The 13,128-nt window shown below is 23.4% G+C and overlaps 2 protein-coding genes across 3 annotated transcripts in view; one reads left to right on the top strand and one right to left on the bottom strand.

Annotated features, from left to right (window-relative positions):
* Nucleotides 1–13,128, top strand: part of LOC142223481 (uncharacterized) — a 525,017-nt gene that overhangs the window by 110,721 nt on the left and 401,168 nt on the right. The gene's annotated exons all lie outside the window — the stretch shown is intronic.
* The window catches only part of LOC142223482 (uncharacterized), a 146,205-nt gene that overhangs the window by 18,926 nt on the left and 114,151 nt on the right, over nt 1–13,128 (bottom strand). The gene's annotated exons all lie outside the window — the stretch shown is intronic.

The raw sequence follows: 13,128 nt of genomic DNA, 5'->3' as shown, positions 1-13,128 counted from the left end.
TTCATATATATTTTGTCTTTAGAGAAAATTTCATAGAAAATTAGTCTTTAGATTACATTTCATAGAAATTTGTATTTAGAGAAAATTTTTCAAAAATTTTGTCTTTAGAGAAAATTTCTTAGAAATTTTGTTTTTAAAGAAAATTTCTTAAAAATTTTGTCGTTTGAGAAAATTTCTTACAAATCTTGTCTTTAGAGAAAATTTTGTAACACATTTTGTCTTTTGTGAAAATTTCTTAAAAATTTTGTCTTTAGAGAAATTTCTTAGAAATTTTGCTTTTAGAGAAAATGTCTAGGAAATTTTGTCATTCGAAAAAAATTGTTAGATATTTTGTCTTTAGAGAAAATTTATTAGACATTTTTTCTTTACAGAAAATTCTTAGAAATGTTGTCTTTAGAGAAAATTCTTAGCGAAAATTTTTTAGAAATTTCGCTTCTAGAGAAAATTTCATAGAAAACTTGTGTTTACAGAAAATTCCCTAGAAATTTTGTCTTTTGAGAAAATTTCGTAGAAATTTTGCTTTTAGAGAAAATTTCTTAGAAATTTTGGCTCTAGTAAAAATTTCGTAGAAATTTTGCTTTTAGAGAAAACTTTTTAGAAATTTTTTCTTTAGAGAAAACATTTTAGAAATTTTGTCTTTAAAGAAAATTTCCTAGAAATTTTGTTTTTAGAGAAAAATTCTTAGAAATCGTTTCTTTAGAGAAAATTTCTTAGAAATTTTGTCTCTAAAGAAAATTTCATAGATATCTTGTCTTAAGAGAAAATTTCTCAAAAATTTTTTCTTTAGAGAAAATTTCTCAAAAATTTTTTCTTTAGAGAAAATTTCTCAAAATTTTTTTCTTTAGAGAAAAATTCTTAGAAATTTTGGCTTTAGAGAAAATTTTTTTAAAATTTGGTCTTTAGAGAAAATTTCATAGAAATTTTTTCTTTAGAAAAAAATCATAAAAATGTTGTCTTTAGAGAAAATTTCTTAGAAATTTTGGCTTTAGAGAAAATTTCTCAGAAATTTTGTCCTTAGAGAAAATTTCTTAGAAATTTTATCTTTAGAGAAAATGTCTTAAAAATTTCTTGGAAATTTTGTCTTCAGAGAATTTTTTTTAAAAATTTTGTCTTTAGAGAAAATTTCTTAAAAATTTTGTCTTTAGAGAAAATTTCTTAAAAATTATGTCTTTAGAGAAAATTTCTTAAAAATGTCAGAAAGAAATTTTTATAGTAATTTTGCACTTGGGGAACATTTAATAGAAAGTTTGTCCTTACAGAAAAATTTATAGAAATTTTGGTTTTGAGAAAATTTCTCAGAATTTTTCTTAAGACGAAATTTCTTAAAAATTTTGTCGTTAGAGAAAATTTTTTAGAAATGTTGTCTCTAGGGAAAATTTCAAAGGAATCTTGTCTAAAGAGAAAATTTCATAGAAATCTTGTCTTAAGAGAAAATTTCTCAAAAATATTGTCTATAGAGAAAAGTTTTTCAAGCTTTTGTCTTTAAAGAAAATTTCTGAAAAATTATATCTGTTGAGGAAATTTTTCAAAAATTTTTTCTTTAGAGAAAATTTCTTAGAAATTTTGTCATTAGAAAAAATTTCTTGGAAATTTTGTCTCTAGAGAAAATTTCTCAGAAATTTTGGCTTTAGAAAAAAATTCTCAAAAATTTTGTCTTTAGAGAAAATGTCTTAAAAATTTTGTCTTTAAAGAAAATTTCTAAAACTTTTTGTCTATTGAGGAATTTTTTTTTGTCTTTATAGAAAATTTCTTAGAAAGTTTGGCTTTAGAGAAAATTTCTCAAACATTTTGTCTTTAGAGAAAATTTTTTAGAAATATTGTCTTTAACGAAAATTTCTTAAAAATCTTGTCTTTAGAGAAAATTTCTTAGATTTTTTGTTCTTAGGGGACAATTTTATAGAAATTTTGTCTTTAGAGTACATTTCATATATATTTTGTCTTTAGAGAAAATTTCATAGAAAATTAGTTTTAAGAGTACATTTCATAGGAATTTGTATTTAGAGAAAATTTTTCAAAAATTTTGTCTTTAGAGAAAATTTCTTAGAAATATTGTTTTTAAAGAAAATTTCTTAAAAATTTTGTCGTTTGAGAAAATTTCTTACAAATCTTGTCTTTAGAGAAAATTTTGTAACACATTTTGTCTTTTGTGAAAATTTCTTAAAAATTTTGTCTTTAGAGAAATTTCTTAGAAATTTTGCTTTTAGAGAAAATGTCTAGGAAATTTTGTCATTAGAAAAAAATTGTTAGATATTTTGTCTTTAGAGAAAATTTATTAGACATTTTTTCTTTACAGAAAATTCTTAGAAATGTTGTCTTTAGAGAAAATTCTTAGAGAATTTTTTTTTAGAAATTTCGCTTCTAGAGAAAATTTCATAGAAAACTTGTGTTTAGAGAAAATTCCCTAGAAATTTTGTCTTTTGAGAAAATTTTGTAGAAATTTTGCTTTTAGAGAAAATTTCTTAGAAATTTTGGCTCTAGTAAAAATTTCGTAGAAATTTTGCTTTTAGAGAAAACTTTTTAGAAATTTTGTCTTTAGAGAAAACTTTTTAGAAATTTTGTCTTTAAAGAAAATTTCCTAGAAATTTTGTTTTTAGAGAAAAATTCTTAGAAATCTTTTCTTTAGAGAAAATTTCTTAGAAATTTTGTCTCTAGAGAAAATTTCATAGATATCTTGTCTTAAGAGAAAATTTCTCAAAAATTTTTTCTTTAGAGAAAAATTCTCAAAAATTTTTTCTTTAGAGAAAAATTCTTAGAAATTTTGGCTTTAGAGAAATTTTTTTAAAATTTTGTCTTTAGAGAAAATTTCATAGAAATTTTTTCTTTAGAAAAAAATCATAAAAATTTTGTCTTTAGAGAAAATGTCTTAGAAATTTTGGCTTTAGAGAAAATTTCTCAAAAATTTTGTCCTTAGAGAAAATTTCTTAGAAATTTGATCTTTAGAGAAAATGTCTTAAAAATTTCTTGGAAATTTTGTCTTCAGAGAATTTTTTCTAAAAATTTGTCGTTAGAGAAAATTTCTTAAAAATTTTGTCTTTAGAGAAAATTTCTTAAAAATGTCAGAAAGAAATTTTTATAGTAATTTTGCACTTGGGGAACATTTAATAGAAAGTTTGTCCTTACAGAAAAGTTTATAGAAATTTTGGTTTTGAGAAAATTTCTCAGAATTTTTCTTAAGACGAAATTTCTTAAAAATTTTGTCGTTAGAGAAAATTTTTTAGAAATGTTGTCTCTAGGGAAAATTTCAAAGGAATCTTGTCTAAAGAGAAAATTTCATAGAAATCTTGTCTTAAGAGAAAATTTCTCAAAAATATTGTGTATAGAGAAAAGTTTTTCAAGCTTTTGTTTTTAAACAAAATTTCTGAAAAATTATATCTGTTGAGGAAATTTTTCAAAAATTTTTTCTTTAGAGAAAATTTCTTAGAAATTTCGTCTTTAGAGAAAATTTCTTAAAAATTTTGACTAGAGAAAATTTCTTAGAAATTTGCTTTTAGAGAAAATTACCTAGAACTTTTGTTTTTAGAGAAAATTTCTTAGAAAACTTTTCTTTAGAGAAAAATTCTTAGAAATTTTGTCTCTAGAGAAAATTTCTTAGAAATTTTGTCATTAGAGAATTTTTTTTAGAAATTTTGTCTCTAGAGAAAATTTAATAGAAAATTTGTCTTTAGAGAAAATTCCCTAAGAGATTTTGTCTTTTGAGAAAATTTCATAGAAAACTTGACTTTAGAGAAAATTCCATAAGAAATTTTGTCTTTTGAGAAAATTTCATAGAAAACTTGGCTTTAGAGAAAATTGCCTTGAAATTTTGTCTTTTGAGAAAATTTTTCCAAAATTTTATCTATTGAGAAAATTTTGTTTTTTGGGAAAGTTTCTTGGAAGTTTTGCCTTTAGAGAAAATTTCTTGGAAATTTGGCTTTAGAGAAAATTTCTTGGAAATTTTGCTTTTGGAGAAAATTTCCTAGAAATTTTGTCTTTAGAGAAAATTTCTTAGAAATCTTGTCTTTAGAGAAAATTTCTTAGAAATCTTGTCTTTAGAGAAAATTTCTTAGAAATTTTGTGTTTAAAAAAAATTCTTAGACATTTTTTATTTAGAGAAAATTTCTTAGAAATCTTGCTTTTAGAGAAAATTTCTTAGAAATTTTGCTTTTAGAGAAAATTTCTTAGAAATTTTGTCTTTAGAGAAAATTTCTCAGAAATTTTGTCTTTGGAGAAAGATTCTCAGAAACTTTGTCGTTAGAGAAAATTTCTCAAAAATTTTCCCTTTTAATAAAATTTCCCAAAAATTGTGTATTTATAGAAAATTTCTCAGAAATTTTGTTTTTAAAGAAAATTTCTTAACAATTTTGTGTTAGAAAAAATTTCATAAAAATTTTGTGGTTAGATAGAAAACATGTCTTTTGAGAAAATTCCCTAGAAATTTTGGTTTTTGAGAAAATTTCCTAGAAATTTTGTTTTTAGAGAAATTCCTTAGAAATGTTGTCTTTAAAGAATATTTCTTAAAAATTTTCACTTTAGAGATAAAGTCTTAGAAACTTTTTCTTTAGAAAAAATCACTTAGAATTTTTGTCTTTCTAGAAAATTTCTTAAAAATGTCTTTAGAGACAATTTACTAAAAATTTTGTCTTTAGAGAAAATTTCTTAGAAATTTTGTCTTTAAAGAAAATTTTTCAAAAATTTTGTCTCTAGAGGAATTTCTTTTGAAATTTTGCCTTTAGAGAAAATTTCTTAGAAATTTTGCCTTTAGAGAAAATTTCTTAGAAATTTTGTCTCTAGAGAAAATTTCTTAGAAATTTTGTCTTTAGAAAAAATTTGAGATTGATTTTGTGTTTAGAGAAATTTCATGGGAACTTTGTATTCAGAGATAATTCCATCTGAAAAATTTAAATTTCTGATATAATTATATAGAAATTTTGTCGCTATAGAATATTTCGTAAAAAATTTTGTCTTTAGAGAAATTTCTTAAAGAAATTTCATAGGAATTTTGTTATCAGATAAAATTTCATTTAGAAATCAAAGACATAGAAAATTTGGGTTTATTGTTTAAATAAAATTATGTATATATAAGTAATGTCAAAAATCACTATCCTTTTTGTTTCACTATTTGCAGACTATGATATGATGGTCGTCTTGATATTTATCATTCGCCCCCTTTGAATTGTTTTCTCTTAACCACATAAAGACAGAATAATTTTCACAACACTTAAGAAACTCAAAAGATAAAACCAATAATCATTAGTAAAACTTTTACATATTAATACCACTTCCCACAAAAAAAAAAAAAAAAAAAAAATAATAAATGATTTCGGGGGAGACATACAATCAGTGGTCCTTCAGTGCTAAAACAATATTCCCGACTCCTTAGTTATGTGGCAGTAGGAACAATAGACCCATCAGTATTGGCATTGTTAATTCAATGTCTTGTATCGAAAAGTAACAAGAAAATCGTTAGCCATAAAAACAGGGGACCCATATTTATTTTTCTCTCTTGTTTGGGGGAGTGGAAAGTTAAGCTCATCTATGTAGGCCTTTTGTTTATTCTCGTTTTTTGTTTTTCGAGGGACGGGGGGATAAAAGACCGTAAATAACATACAAAACAAAACACTTTAATACATATGCTACTGGTATGCTCACTCTGTTGATAGTATCTCAGTATGATGATGATGATATTGATGATGTATTTGTGACGCAGAGATAATACTTCAATAGGGGGACTCCAAGACATTGATGTCTTTTCATAAAAGGAGTATTGCATATGTGATTAGAGTCGTCTGCTGAGAGGAAGCCTTAGCCAAACAAAAGCATTAGGAGAATCAATTTAGCCCATATGTCAATTGGTGTTTGTTTGCGTTTGTTTGAAGTTAACTTCTTTCTATTTCTTTGGCCTTATGATGGAGATGATGGAAATGGTATTGATATTGCTAAAGAGAATATTAAAGTTGTTGTTACTACTACAACGAGGGATTTTATTTTTTAGGGATGCCAATAAGTGAAAACAGGCTTATGGTGGTTTCCCCAAGTTAGCTTCATAAGTGAAATGTTTAAGGATCTTTTTTTTATTAATTTATCTGAAATATTCTCTAAAAACAAAATTTTCATAAAGTTTTCTGTAAGGAAAAAAAAAATCTGCTCTGAAGGCCAAATTTCTAAGAAATTTTATTGTATTTATTTATTTATTTACAAAATTAGACTTATAGTATAATATAAGAATAATATTACAATAGTAGCATTCTAAAAAATTTTCTCTAGCAACAAACAATCATTCCAGAGACAATTTTCTATAAATTTTTCTGTAAACAAAAATTTTTTTTAGCGAAATATTGTCTAAAGACAAAATTTTCTATAAAAGGACAAAATTTATACAAAATGTTTCGTAAAGAAACAATTTCTAAAAAAAAAATGTAAAAAAGAATTTTTAGAATTTTTTTTTCTCTAGAAAAAAAATTTCTATGAAATTTTCTCAGAAGACAAAATTTCTATAAAATTTTCTCTGAAGGCAAAATTTCTATAAAATTTTCTCTGAAGACAAAATTTCAGTGAAATTTTATTCGAAGACAAAATCCTCTAAAGTTTTCTATAAGGAAAAACTGTTTATGTTATTTCCTCTGAAGGCAAATACAAAATTTTGTTTGAAGAGACATTTTTCTATGAAATTTTCTGTAAGCAAAATTTTTCTGTCAAATTTTTTTAATGACAAAATTTCTGTCAAATGTTTTCTGAACAAACAATTTCTAGAATATGTTCTCTAAATACAAAATTTCTATGGAATTTTTGTTAAAGACGAATTTTCTTAGATATTACATTAACTAAATCTCGACAAAATTTCCCCCAAAGACAAAGTTTCTATGAAATTTACCCAAAAGACAAAATTTCTATTAAATTTTCTCTAAAGATAAAATTTCTATGAAATTGTCTCTGGAGACAATTTTTTTGATTATTTTTATGATAATTTTCTCTAAATACAAATAAAAAATCTATTAAATTTTCTCTTAAGATGAAATTTTTATAAAATTTTGTATTTAGTGAAAATTTCATAAAAATTTTATACTTGTAGAAAATATTGTAGAAATTTTGCTTTTAGAAAAAAGTTTATAGAAATTTTGCTTTGAGAGAAAGTTTTAATTTTTTTAGAGAAATTTTCATAGAAATGTTGCCTTTAGAGAAAAAATTTCTATGAAATTTTCTCCAAAAAAAAAATCCAAATGCAATTTTCTTTAAGGAACAATATCTGTATAAAAATTTAACTAGACATTTTTCTCTACAAAAAAAAAATCTCTAAAAAACCAATTTTCTATAAAATTTTCTCTTTAGCCAATATTTCTATGATATTGAGTAAGAATACAAAATTTCTATGAAATCGTCCCTACACCCAAAAATGTTCTCGAAAGACAATGTTATAGCAACGTTTTCTTTAAGTACAAAATTTCTATGAAATTTTCTCTAAAGACCAAATGGCAATGAAATGTTCACAAAAGGCAGAATTTCTATGAAATTTTCTATAAACCATTATTGTTGTTTTTGATTTCAGCTTAAAACTATGCATTGACTAAACTACAAGTGTAGCTTAACCAACAGAGGAAAAGTATGTTTGTCAAATTTATTTGGGCAAGGCCCTACAGACTGCAAGATGGTTGGATGGACGCATGTTTCGGAATTACCATATTCCTCATCAGCATCATCTACTTGCAGCAAAACTATCAACCAATTATCAGAATAAATTCGGGTAATTCACTAAACCCAACAGTGAAACCAACTATAACAAAACAAAACCATAGATAAAATTTAGATAAAATTTCTATGAAAGTTACTCTAAAGGCAAAAATTTCTAAGAAATTTCTATTAAATTTTCTCCAAAGGCGGAACCTGTAGGAAATTTTCAATGAATTAAAATTATTAATGAAATTTTATCTTAAGTAAAAATTCCTATGAAATTTTTTCTGTAGACAAATTTTTTTTAAATTTTTTCCAAATACAAAAATTTGGAGAAAAAATTTATTAAAAAAAAATTTATAATTTTTTTTTTTCTAAAGTAACAATTTCTAGGCAATTCTACACAAAATTAATCTCGACGCAATTTTTTCTAAAACAAAAAATTTCTATAAAATTTACTCTATAGACCAAACGTCTATGAAATTTTCACCATAGGCTGAATCTCTATGAAATATTCTCTAAAAACAAAATTTCTATAAAATTTTTCTAACGACAAAATTTCTATGCAATTTTCTCTAAAGACCAAATGGCTATAAGATGTTCACCAAAGGCAGAATCTCTATGAAATTTTCCCTAAATACAAAATTTATGTGAAATTTCTATAAAATTTACTCTATAGACCAAACGTCTATGAAATTTTCACCATAGGTTGAATCTCTATGAAATATTCTCTAAAAACAAAATTTCTATAAAATTTTTCTAACGACAAAATTTCTATGAAATTTTTTCTAAAGACCAAATGGCTATGAGATGTTCACCAAAGGCAGAATGTCTATGAAATTTTCTCTAAAGACAAAATTTTTATAAATTTCTATGAAATTTACTCTATAGACAAAACGTCTATGAAATTTTCACCATAGGTTGAATCTCTATGAAATATTCTCTAAAAACAAAATTTCTATAAAATTTTTCTAACGACAAAATTTCTATTAAATTTTCTCTAAAGACCAAATGGCTTGAGATGTTCACCAAAGGCAGAATCTCTATGAAATTTTCTCTAAAGACAAAATTTTTATAAACGACAAAGTTTCTATAATTTTTTTCTCTAAAAGCAAATTTTGTATGACAATTTTGTCTAAAGACAAAATTTTCATGAACTTTTCACCAAATACAAAATTTCTATAATACTACTACATTGAGGGATTTTATTTTTAAGGGATGCCAATAAGTGAAAAGAGGCTTATGGTGGGTTCCCCAAGTTGGCTTCATAAGTGAAATGTTTAAGGATCTTTTTTTATTAATTTATCTGAAATATTCTCTAAAAACAAAATTTTCATAAAGTTTTCTGTAAGGAAAAAAAAAAATCTGCGATATTTTCTCTGAAGACCAAATTTCTAAGAAATTTTATTGTATTTATTTATTTATTTATTTACAAAATTAGACTTATAGTATAATATAAGAATAATATTACAATAGTAGCATTCTAAAAAATTTTCTCTAGCAACAAACAATCATTCCAGAGACAATTTTCTATAAATTTTTCTGTAAACAAAAATTTTTTTTAGCGAAATATTGTCTAAAGACAAAATTTTCTATAAAAGGACAAAATTTATACAAAATGTTTCGTAAAGAAACAATTTCTAAAAAAAAAATGTAAAAAAGAATTTTTAGAATTTTTTTTTCTCTAGAAAAAAAATTTCTATGAAATTTTCTCAGAAGACAAAATTTCTATAAAATTTTCTCTGAAGGCAAAATTTCTATAAAATTTTCTCTGAAGACAAAATTTCAGTGAAATTTTATTCGAAGACAAAATCCTCTAAAGTTTTCTATAAGGAAAAACTGTTTATGTTATTTCCTCTGAAGGCAAATACAAAATTTTGTTTGAAGAGACATTTTTCTATGAAATTTTCTGTAAGCAAAATTTTTCTGTCAAATTTTTTTAATGACAAAATTTCTGTCAAATGTTTTCTGAACAAACAATTTCTAGAATATGTTCTCTAAATACAAAATTTCTATGGAATTTTTGTTAAAGACGAATTTTCTTAGATATTACATTAACTAAATCTCGACAAAATTTCCCCCAAAGACAAAGTTTCTATGAAATTTACCCAAAAGACAAAATTTCTATTAAATTTTCTCTAAAGATAAAATTTCTATGAAATTGTCTCTGGAGACAATTTTTTTGATTATTTTTATGATAATTTTCTCTAAATACAAATAAAAAATCTATTAAATTTTCTCTTAAGATGAAATTTTTATAAAATTTTGTATTTAGTGAAAATTTCATAAAAATTTTATACTTGTAGAAAATATTGTAGAAATTTTGCTTTTAGAAAAAAGTTTATAGAAATTTTGCTTTGAGAGAAAGTTTTAATTTTTTTAGAGAAATTTTCATAGAAATGTTGCCTTTAGAGAAAAAATTTCTATGAAATTTTCTCCAAAAAAAAATCCAAATGCAATTTTCTTTAAGGAACAATATCTGTATAAAAATTTAACTAGACATTTTTCTCTACAAAAAAAAAATCTCTAAAAAACCAATTTTCTATAAAATTTTCTCTTTAGCCAATATTTCTATGATATTGAGTAAGAATACAAAATTTCTATGAAATCGTCCCTACACCCAAAAATGTTCTCGAAAGACAATGTTATAGCAACGTTTTCTTTAAGTACAAAATTTCTATGAAATTTTCTCTAAAGACCAAATGGCAATGAAATGTTCACAAAAGGCAGAATTTCTATGAAATTTTCTATAAACCATTATTGTTGTTTTTGATTTCAGCTTAAAACTATGCATTGACTAAACTACAAGTGTAGCTTAACCAACAGAGGAAAAGTATGTTTGTCAAATTTATTTGGGCAAGGCCCTACAGACTGCAAGATGGTTGGATGGACGCATGTTTCGGAATTACCATATTCCTCATCAGCATCATCTACTTGCAGCAAAACTATCAACCAATTATCAGAATAAATTCGGGTAATTCACTAAACCCAACAGTGAAACCAACTATAACAAAACAAAACCATAGATAAAATTTAGATAAAATTTCTATGAAAGTTACTCTAAAGGCAAAAATTTCTAAGAAATTTCTATTAAATTTTCTCCAAAGGCGGAACCTGTAGGAAATTTTCAATGAATTAAAATTATTAATGAAATTTTATCTTAAGTAAAAATTCCTATGAAATTTTTTCTGTAGACAAATTTTTTTTAAATTTTTTCCAAATACAAAAATTTGGAGAAAAAATTTATTAAAAAAAAATTTATAATTTTTTTTTTTCTAAAGTAACAATTTCTAGGCAATTCTACACAAAATTAATCTCGACGCAATTTTTTCTAAAACAAAAAATTTCTATAAAATTTACTCTATAGACCAAACGTCTATGAAATTTTCACCATAGGCTGAATCTCTATGAAATATTCTCTAAAAACAAAATTTCTATAAAATTTTTCTAACGACAAAATTTCTATGCAATTTTCTCTAAAGACCAAATGGCTATAAGATGTTCACCAAAGGCAGAATCTCTATGAAATTTTCCCTAAATACAAAATTTATGTGAAATTTCTATAAAATTTACTCTATAGACCAAACGTCTATGAAATTTTCACCATAGGTTGAATCTCTATGAAATATTCTCTAAAAACAAAATTTCTATAAAATTTTTCTAACGACAAAATTTCTATGAAATTTTTTCTAAAGACCAAATGGCTATGAGATGTTCACCAAAGGCAGAATGTCTATGAAATTTTCTCTAAAGACAAAATTTTTATAAATTTCTATGAAATTTACTCTATAGACAAAACGTCTATGAAATTTTCACCATAGGTTGAATCTCTATGAAATATTCTCTAAAAACAAAATTTCTATAAAATTTTTCTAACGACAAAATTTCTATTAAATTTTCTCTAAAGACCAAATGGCTTGAGATGTTCACCAAAGGCAGAATCTCTATGAAATTTTCTCTAAAGACAAAATTTTTATAAACGACAAAGTTTCTATAATTTTTTTCTCTAAAAGCAAATTTTGTATGACAATTTTGTCTAAAGACAAAATTTTCATGAACTTTTCACCAAATACAAAATTTCTATAAAATTTTTTCCATCTTTCTCTAAATGCAAAATTTCTTTGAAATTTTCTTATTTTTTTATTTATTTATTAAACTTATAGTAAATATAAGAATAATAGAGAAAAATCTAGCATTAGCTACTTAGGCCATCAGCTATTGAAATTTTCTTTAAATACAAAATTTCTATGAAATTTACCCCGACAGCAATGTTTCTATATTTTTTTTTTTTCTCCAAAAACAAAATTTCTATATAATTTTTTTCAAAGTCAAAATTTCTTTGAAATATACTCTAAAGACAAAATTTCTATTAAATTTACTCTAAATACAAAATTGTATTTAAATTGTTCCTATAGACCAGATTTCTGTGAAATTTTCTCCTAACATAATAAATTTGTGAAATTTCCCATTAAAACAAAACTTCTCTGAAATTATTTCGAGAAACAAAATTTGCTCAATTTACTTATTTCTCTAAAGGCAAAATTTTTATGATATTTTGTACACATACAAAATTTCTAGGAAATTTTCTATAAAGACAAAATTTCTAGGAAATTTTCTATAAAGACAAAAATTCTATGAAATTTTCTATAAAGACAAAATTTCTATAAAATTTTCTATAAAGACAAAATTTCTATGAAATTTTCTATAAAGACAAAATTTCTATGAAATTTTCTATAAAGAAAAAATTTCTATGAAATTTTCTATAAAGACAAAATTTCTATGAAATTTTCTTTAAAGACAAAATTTCTATAAAATTTTCTATAAAGACAAAATTTCTATGAAATTTTCTATAAAGACAAAATTTCTATGAAATTTTCTATAAAGACAAAATTTCTATGAAATTTTTCTCTAAAAACAAATGAAACATTCTCTGAAAGCAAAATTTCTTAAAAATGTTTTTTAAAAGCAACATTTTTATGATATTTATTAAAAATGTAAAACTTTTATGAAATTCTCTAAATACAAAATTTCTATGAAATTTTTCTCTACAAAAAAAAATTAAATTTTTTCTATATACAAAATGTCAATGAAATTTACTCTGACGGCAAAGTTTTTTTAAAATTGTTTTCTCTAAAAGCAAAATTTCTATGACAATTAGCTTTAAATTTCATATATAAAATTTTTTCTATGGACAAAATTTCTATGAAATTTTTCTCTAAGGGCAAAATTTCTGTGAAAATTTCCTTTAATACAATATTTGTATGAAGTTTTCTCTAAATACAAAATGTCTATGAAATTTTCACTTAATACAAAATTCCTACTAAATATTTCTCTGCAGACAAAATTTCTATGAAATTTAAATACAAAATTTCTATGAAATTTTTCTCTGCAAAAAAAAAATGAAATTTTTTCTATATACAAAATGTAAATGAAATTTACTCTGACGGCAATTTTTTTTTTAATTGTTTTCTCTAAAGGCAAAAT

This window comes from Haematobia irritans, chromosome 2 (genome assembly GCF_050003625.1).
Source record: "Haematobia irritans isolate KBUSLIRL chromosome 2, ASM5000362v1, whole genome shotgun sequence".
NCBI lineage: Eukaryota > Metazoa > Arthropoda > Insecta > Diptera > Muscidae > Haematobia > Haematobia irritans.
This window is presented reverse-complemented; position numbering and strand designations above follow the sequence as displayed.